This window comes from Chroicocephalus ridibundus, chromosome 3, assembly GCF_963924245.1.
Source record: "Chroicocephalus ridibundus chromosome 3, bChrRid1.1, whole genome shotgun sequence".
In the NCBI taxonomy this organism is placed as follows: domain Eukaryota; kingdom Metazoa; phylum Chordata; class Aves; order Charadriiformes; family Laridae; genus Chroicocephalus; species Chroicocephalus ridibundus.
In genome coordinates this window covers 41,577,249-41,585,414 of record NC_086286.1, presented here as the reverse complement: position 1 = coordinate 41,585,414, position 8,166 = coordinate 41,577,249, and positions in this window count along the sequence as shown.

Genomic DNA, 8,166 nt, shown 5'->3' with positions numbered 1-8,166 from the left:
TGGGCAGGAATGAAGGAGAAAACCGGTTTCTCACAAGGTGGATTTTAAAGATGCTGTCGTTTTTATAGCTGCTAAACGTGCTGTTTCTTCAGCAGGATGTTTCTAAAATTGAGGATGTTTCTAAAATGGGACCTGTTGAGATCCAAACAGGAGAGCAAGCAGTTGGGTTTCAACAGCACCCGCCAGTCCCTCACTAGAGACAGGAACAAGAAGAGACCTTAGATGCATTCACTTATTCAGCTCGTCTCGGCTTTGGGATTTAGGACAACACTGTAGAGAAGACGGGGCTGGACTTGGGAATACGCAAATCCCTCCTGGGAGTCAATGGAAAATTTGGGTTGGGAAGAAGGCAGCAGGTCACAAAGCTTCCGCAGTCATTCCCGTAGCAGTGCAGTGAAGGTGTTTCTGCTTTCGTTATAACTGGTGGGTACTGATGTAGATGTAAGCGCCTGGTTTTGGCTTGTGGGCCCTCACTGAATTTAGGACAAACTGCTTACTGCTTTCTTGTTCGTAGATTTGTAAGCATAAAAGGAAAGTTTACGCAGACTAGTATTTCTTGACTTTAGTTTTGAAGCATGGCGTGTTGCTAATAATATATCGCTTTAGCAAGTTTTGACGAGGCGGGAGGCAAGAAAATAAGCTGATTCTATGGAGACTGCTGTTGAGGGGCTGCTTCCTTCTGCCGTTGTTGGCTAGCACTGCAACTTAGAGGGCTGGGCAAAGGTCTTTACACGTGGATTCAATTATCCCGACCATCCGAGTCCCTGGAAATAAGTAACGGTTACTGCTTTTGTTCTCACCGTAAAACCCCGAGTATCTTCACGTGGATCTAGAAGGAACGAATACTTGCTCAGCACAGGGAACGGGAAAAGACGAGGTGGAGCTATTTAGAATATACTGTGTTGTCTCAGGCAGTCCAAGCGGTTCCTTGAAGTGCAGGGTTGAGCTGTCGGATGTGAGGGCTGGCCAGTTGGACAAAGTGTTGCCGACTGGAACTTTCAGCTTTTCTCTCATCGCTGCCTTTTACCCTGTTAGATGCAGAGTGGGTCGCCGTGTGGGCATTTGTCGTCAGTGCAGGAAGTACTGCAATGGGATGATTTCTGCCAGTTGTGGCTACAGCTCGCATTGTAAAACTGCTCACTTTGTCCAGGAGTGGTGGCAAATCGTAGTCAGGAACAGAAATACCAGAAACGGGGCACGCGATGGCGTACACTGAACACTCTCTTCTCCGTCCCTTAAACACAGAGGCTGTCATCGGTAGCAGAGAGTACACTGTATGTTTCTGACTTTACACCCAGCAGTGATCTGAAAGGAAAAGCGGCATTTCACTGTCCTCAGTTTCATCTGTGTGAGTGTGAAGTCAGTCTGTTTGGTAATGACTATTGCATTAACAGGCTTTTTTTTAACTGTAGGTGGTGGAAGATAGTGCGCTTAAGTCACCAACCTCAGAAGCAGCACCGGCAACGCCAGGATAAAGTGAAGGACATCCATCGGGCGATCGTCCATACAGCTAGGATTCTCCAGAGTCATAGTCAGCATGTTGTTTGACTGTCAATAAACATTGTTGAATGTGATGCAGCTGAAGGAGACGGAGAGCTTTTTACACCTCAGAGTAATTTTCAGAGACAAGCGTTGTAATAAGGAATGCCCCCCAGCCCTCCTCCTCTCGCTTAGCTTTTGTAGCTGAGCAGACGGCAGAGGGTATGGAACATCCCTTTGGTCAGTTTGGGTCAGCTGTCCTGGCTACGTGCCCTCCCAGGATCTTGTCTTTTTTCCTCCTGAGTCCTTTCTCAGACCCAGCCTTCGCACCGCACCCCTAGCAGCTCCCTCTGCATCTCCGGGATGATCAGTTCGCCCTCCTCTACGAGCAAAGGAACCCAGAATATCTTCCAGGAAGGAGAACTGGAACCCCACGTGGACTGATGGAGTAAGGTGGGCTGTAGTTAGTGATTTTTCCAGTTAAAGGCTTTACAGACCGTGATTACACTTGCAGTTTTATAGAGTTTGCTCAAACTGCTTACGTTGAGAACTGGAACTGCAAATCAGAATGGCAGACTTGCATTTGGTCTTAAACGGCTATGTTAGGCCTTCTGTAACGTCACCTGCCTGCCTGCAGGAACACTCGGAATTAGGAGAATTTGAGATTTGAGGTTTGTGCGGTGACGTCATCCTGGGAGCTTCGTCCAGTTTTGTATGGACTGTATCTATTTCATTCTTTCCCTTTTTATTTTATTATTAGGATTTCATGAAAGCAGTTTAGTTTCTCCTAAGCTCGTAAATCTCTCTCTACCTCTCCTCCTCCTCTCCGTGTACGAGAGGTTGGGGGGGAGCATCTGTCGCCGGCCATTGGCCAATTCGGCCAAAACCACGACAGATTTATTGGCGCCCGACGTGGGGCACGAACGCAGCTCTGATAGATTGCCTGAATAGTTTGAATTCCAGCTTGTTCAGGGAGAACAGAGAGTTCACAGCATGTCGGTCTTACGTGAAATCTGGTATCGTGCCTTTAGAGAGCTTTGTATGAAGTTAATGGATGCAGTGGGGTTTAAGCGGTCAAATATATTGCATGGCCTGTTTCTCGTTTGTGTTTGGACGCGGTGGTCTAAGCGTGCCACGTTGGCGTGGGTTTGCCTTCAGAGGTATAAAATAATTGCTTGGATAACGGTTCTGCCTGCCTATCTTGGGCATGTCGTGATGGAGGCTTTTCCTAATTACACTTTCGGGATGGATTCTTTTCCTCATTACGCTCTTGGTCGTACCTGGGGAAAGTTGACTTTGCCCTTCGGTGATGATGCCAAAGCGACAGTAACAGAATCGGGATGAGAAACCTTCGGGCCGTTTCGAGAGTGAAGGTTACTTTCATTCGTACGTGATCCTGTTGTCGGTTTTCCCGAGTGTGTTGCAGGGCTGGTTTATTGTTAAATATCGGTGCAGGAGTGAGTATGATGTGACATGTGATGTTGCTACTCAGACCCCGGGGCCAAAGCCGAAGACAGCAGAAACTCGGGCAGCCCTGCCACCGAAAGCTGCAGTAGGAATTCAGACAACCCCCCCACGGAAAGCTACAGCAGAAACTCAAACAACTCAGGTGACTGCCCAAGCCGCAACACAGGCACAAACAACGCCACCGGCCCCGACACCAGCCCGAGCGGCATCGGCTGCCCCCCACCGGCCCCGGCATCGGCCAGGCCCACGGCGGCTGCGCCGCCCAGAGGCCCCGGCGAAAGCCACGCCTCCGCCCATACAGGCCAAAGCCACGGCCCGGCCGTAGGGACACCGCCGCCAGCGGCATGGGCTGCCCCCACACGGGCCCCGGCAAACGCCACGGCTCCGGCCCGGAGGCGGTGGAGAAAATGACTAAGACAATAGCTGAGCAAAATGAGAAAAGTGCGAAACTTCTTCATGAAATGCTTGAAAAAGTGTCTGAGAAGGGGAAAGAATCCCACTCTTCCCCTGAACAGAGCCAGCTTGCAGTCATTAAGAAACAACGGTAGCGATTCAGCTTTTGGCCACCTCACTTGCTCTTCCTCCCTTGGCGGTACAGTTCTGCTCTGACTTTGCGAGCCTGTCCAGCTTGCTGGTCTCCTGGGCACCGTTTTCCCCACTTCACGGTTCAGTTTTCTATTGGAACCAGAAGAGGGAGGGGCTAGGAAAGGCCAAGTGGGTGCTACTCTTTGCAATGATGGCGTGCTCTCCTGTCATTCCACCTTACGAAACCACGCTCTTACGGTCTTTAGTTCCCCATAGAAGGCAGGAGTGGGTCAGACGACGAGTAAAGAGAACGTCTTGTTTCTGGCCGTGTTTTCCGGTTCCTTCTGGAAAACCGTCTGAGGAGAGTTGCCTCTTAAAATCAGGGCGTGGGGGCGCTCAAAAAGCTCACGCGAATACTGAGTGAGAATGCTTGGGACAGTCTGGTAAGGAACGAAAGCAAAAGGAAGCTTGTTTCTGTATGTTTTCTGCCTTGACCCTATCTTCAAAGAAGCCCATAAATAATTCTTTGGCATCGATTTTGTAATTCCAACATTGCAAAACGTTTTCCTCTACTGAATACTGTTGGTAATCAAAAAATCAATTTGATACTTCTCTTTCTTTTCAGGACCACAAGAAAAGGAGGCTCTTGGTCACCTCCACCGGTGGAAATAAAATTCGTCTCTCCTTTTGGAAGTGCACTGGATAAAGCCTGGATCGTATTGCAAGAATATGCCCAGTGTGCAAATATGTCTGAGGATAACCGAGCAGTTTAATCCCCCATCAGAACTTCCCCTCGTGGAACGCTACTCTCAGGCTTGTTATTTCAATAAAATTGTTTGCTGCAATTTCATCAGTTCCCATGTAACCACTCGTAAATAGCTTTGTTGTTGATTTCTGGTGGGGAAAACAAGCTACGGGCAGAAACCAATCCATAGGGTCTCACGAGTCGTTTACTTCTTCTCCGTAGTCTTCCTGGTACAGAACAGGTTTCTTTTTGGCGTTGGTGAACTTAATACTGCGAAGCTTAAAGCTTGATGCCGGTGTCTGCCAAGTAGCGAAGGGTTGTTACAAATCTGCTGAGCCGGGGCTTCGTCCTTGCTGGCGGCAGGAGCCCGGCCTGGTGCACCCCAGACCTGGGGGTGTCTCTGTCCCAGACCCTTGGATGCGGCTGCTGCTTTCCCGTTTGCAGGTCAGGCCAGTAGCAAGGCTGAGGGTGCACCACACACATGCACGACAGCAACGCGGCTGGCTACGCAGGCTGCCAGAGACGGGGCCGTGCCTTTACCACCTGCCATCTTGCACTGGGGCAGCTCCCAGAAAGCCGCCTCTCTGGCTTGTTGCAGTTGAAGCTCACGAGTGACACCAGAGGCATGCTGTCACTCTGCAGGTTCCCCCACGCAGCCACATTTGCAGAGCCCCAGAGGATCAGCAGAGCCTTGAGCCCAGCTGTCGTCTGTGCCCCAACTCTGGGCTCCGTCTCTCACCTCTGGCTGAGACACCGCATCTTTCCAGAGATGGCTTTTCCTCCTGCTCACTGGCTAGCCCACCCTGAGGTCTGCTAGCGGTTTCCTCGTGCACATTTGGCTAGGGGAAAATACAACAAAAATACAATAAAATGGTGTATTGAAACGTATGTTACGATGGAGTTTAGAAAGTCTTCTCTGATAAGAGAAAACAGTTTTAGTAGGAAATGTTGAAGATATAAAATCCCTTCGTTACTCTTAAAATTTAAACACCGTTTTAAATTTTTTAAAACCCTCCTATCTGTAGCAAATGGCTTCTTACTAGAATGATGTGGTGAAATATCCTGTTTCAGAGCAAAAGGATTTCTAAGAGTGGTTTACCAGTACCGAATTTTTGCTGAAATCACGGGTTTTCCAGCGCAGCTCCTGGCTATACAGGAGTAGTACTTAATATCTGTGACTTGGGATTTTTTTTCAAAGGTGTTCTGTTTGTTTTTTTTCTCCACAGACACATTGCTTTTAAAAACTTGAGAAGAAAAGAAGACAGCTCTGCCTTTGAGAAATGGTCCCTGTCCTCATGTGCAGCACTGGCGTGGGCACATCCAGTTGCTCAGAGTCAGTTCCCTTATCAAGTGCTGATCAAGACAAAAGCCCAAACCCAGTGTAAGTAAGGCTATTGCAGGCAGGAGGGAGAAGAGTTTCTGCTGGCTGGGAATGAGTGGCGGATCCGGAGCACACAGGCCACGTGGGAGTCCCGTCCGGAGGAAGCCTGGAAGGAGTGGGAGCACCAGTACGTTGCTGTGGCTCAGGCGAGTTTCCCAGTAACGGGCATTGCGGCCAGATCCATGAACCTCTGGTCTTCTGAGTCTGATGTTTTCCCCTTTTTGTCATCTTTAAGATTTGTTACTCACGCCCCTCTCTGCCCTTCCTTAATAAACCGTGACTCCAGGTCTGGAACTTCTGCCAATAGAAAGGAAGCGTGGCGTCAGTCTTTCAGATCTAATAATTGCTTCCTGATCATGTTTGATAAAATGATGGGGGTTTGATAAAAATTAGGGACTTAATTCTGTCGGGAATGCTGAGCCCTGTGTGGGGTGTATGGCTAACCGGGGTCGTTGAGGTGCTCCCTCTGGATGGTTGTATCGGTCTTGGCTGGCAGCTGGCACAGGCGTTTGGGCACACAGTACCGTACCCTGTTCTGCTGAGGACAGCTTCTTGTTCACCTGCTGCATCAACTGGTTTTCCTGCATTGATCTGCCTGGGGTTTGCTTTGTTAAGACAGTGAAACGAACATAATCAGGCTTCTGTTAATTTTGTGCCTTCTACCTAGGAAGCTGTCGGATACAGTTTTAGAGAACTAATGGTGACAAGGCTTTGCTGGTGTGGTATTGCTTGACTTGTGTGGTGGAGAGAAGCCTTAAATTGGCAGGAGAGAGTCACCAACAAGCCGGGCCTGTTGCACGTGTTGCAAATGCATTTGCAGTTGGGCTTGTCAGGTTGCTCTTTGTCAAAGTATGTTTCAGAATGAGATAGGCAAAAGCCGCCTGGACACGGTCGTGGGCAGCCTGCTGTAGGTGACCCTGCCTGAGCAGGGGGGCTGGACCAGAGGACCTCCAGTGATTCTGGAAGGCCTTTCTCTTCATTGTGATGCTGGGATTCTGGAATTCGTGCTGGGATTCTGGAATTCGTGCTGGGAGAGGCGAGCGGTGTGGTGTGCTGGGAGTGCCTTGCTCACCACTGTCTCCCTGTGCTGGGAAGGCTGCGTGTATGTTCTGTCCTGAGACACTCAGCGCCTACGTCTGTCTGTCCAGGTGCACCGAGCAAGGTAAAAAAGAGCGTAAGGTCAGAAGTGCCTTTGGGAACTGCTGCGAGCTTCGCCACGGTAGACGGGAACTGCAACTCTTGAAGGGAAGTATAGTCGTGTTGGGGAATAACCGCAGGAGGTAGCTGGGTAAAGTGGCTCCAGCGTCAAGTTCTGATCTGTGTTGGTTTTGTTTGTTTTTTCATGGAGAGGGATGTCACATCTGTGGTCTGCATCAGACACAGGGTCTTCGCTGTTGGGGGCTGTTGGGGTAGAGAGCTGAAATGCTTTCCTCGTCTCACCTTCTGCTGTAGCTTTGTGCTTGTGGAGCATCTGCACAAACTCGGCAAGACAATCTGTAGGCTGCACTTGAGTGAAAAAAGGCCGATTGTAGGATTCTGGTACAGACCGTCTCTGTCACGCTGGTGGCTTTTTAGACTACAGCTTAGGGCTTGGATGAAATGTAGGGTTTTTGCCTAAACCGCCGGGAGCGGGGAGGCTTTCTGCCTAAGCGGGAAAGACCTGACCCGGTGGTACTCCCTAAATCACCTGCTCACTCACTCGCTAAATCCTCTTTCTGCAGGAGTAAAATCCGGCAAAGTGCAAATTCACTGAACCTGACGACTACGAGAGTGCAGAAAGTGACTTTTCCATCTGCTGCTCCTCCAGTGCTTGTGAGTTGCTTCCTGTTTCTCTGGGGAAAATGTCATGGAACCAGTCATGAACAACAATTCAAAAATTGGTATAACTTTTATAAACCCTTTTATAACCCTTCCCTGAAATCACTTTAGCTTCCACCTCTGGCGGAATGAAAGAACGACGCCTGTCAGCTGCAGCCTTTCCCAGAGAGCTAGGGAGTCTCTCCGTGCAAGAGGGAGTTAAAAGTTGCCTTAAAAGATGCCTGACTGTGTCCTGGGTGGTGTCCTTTCTAAAAGTGAAGGGGTTTTTAGCCCTCCCTGCAAACTGAGTGTGCCGTTTCACCCGGGTATGAGCTAGCAGCCCGGGCTGACTGCCACAAAAAGGAGATGGACAAATTCCCTCTCCTTCTTCCCGATGCGTGGTCCTGCCTCCTTCCTTGTGCCACCTCTTATGCTTGCTGGTTGTCTCTGCAAGGCAGTTGAGCTCTCGAAGCTGGTGGAACACCACCTGCTTTTCTGGGTGAGTTTCCTGCCTGCTCAGGGAGTGAACTTGGCTCCTAAAGTGCTCTAAGGCACTGTTAAGGCAGTGCGAGGTGAGCCACAGGAGTACGGTAGTAGAACAAAGGAGCAGATGGAGAGATGGGAGGCGGCAGCAAGTCCTCTCTTTTGGTGGCAGGGAAGTCAGCATGTTTTGTGAAACCATCTCTTCAGCTGCGGCTGGCCATATTTTTAGCTTTTTCGTCAGTAAGCCCATTGCATTGTTGGCCCTTGAAACGGATTTTCAGGTACTACC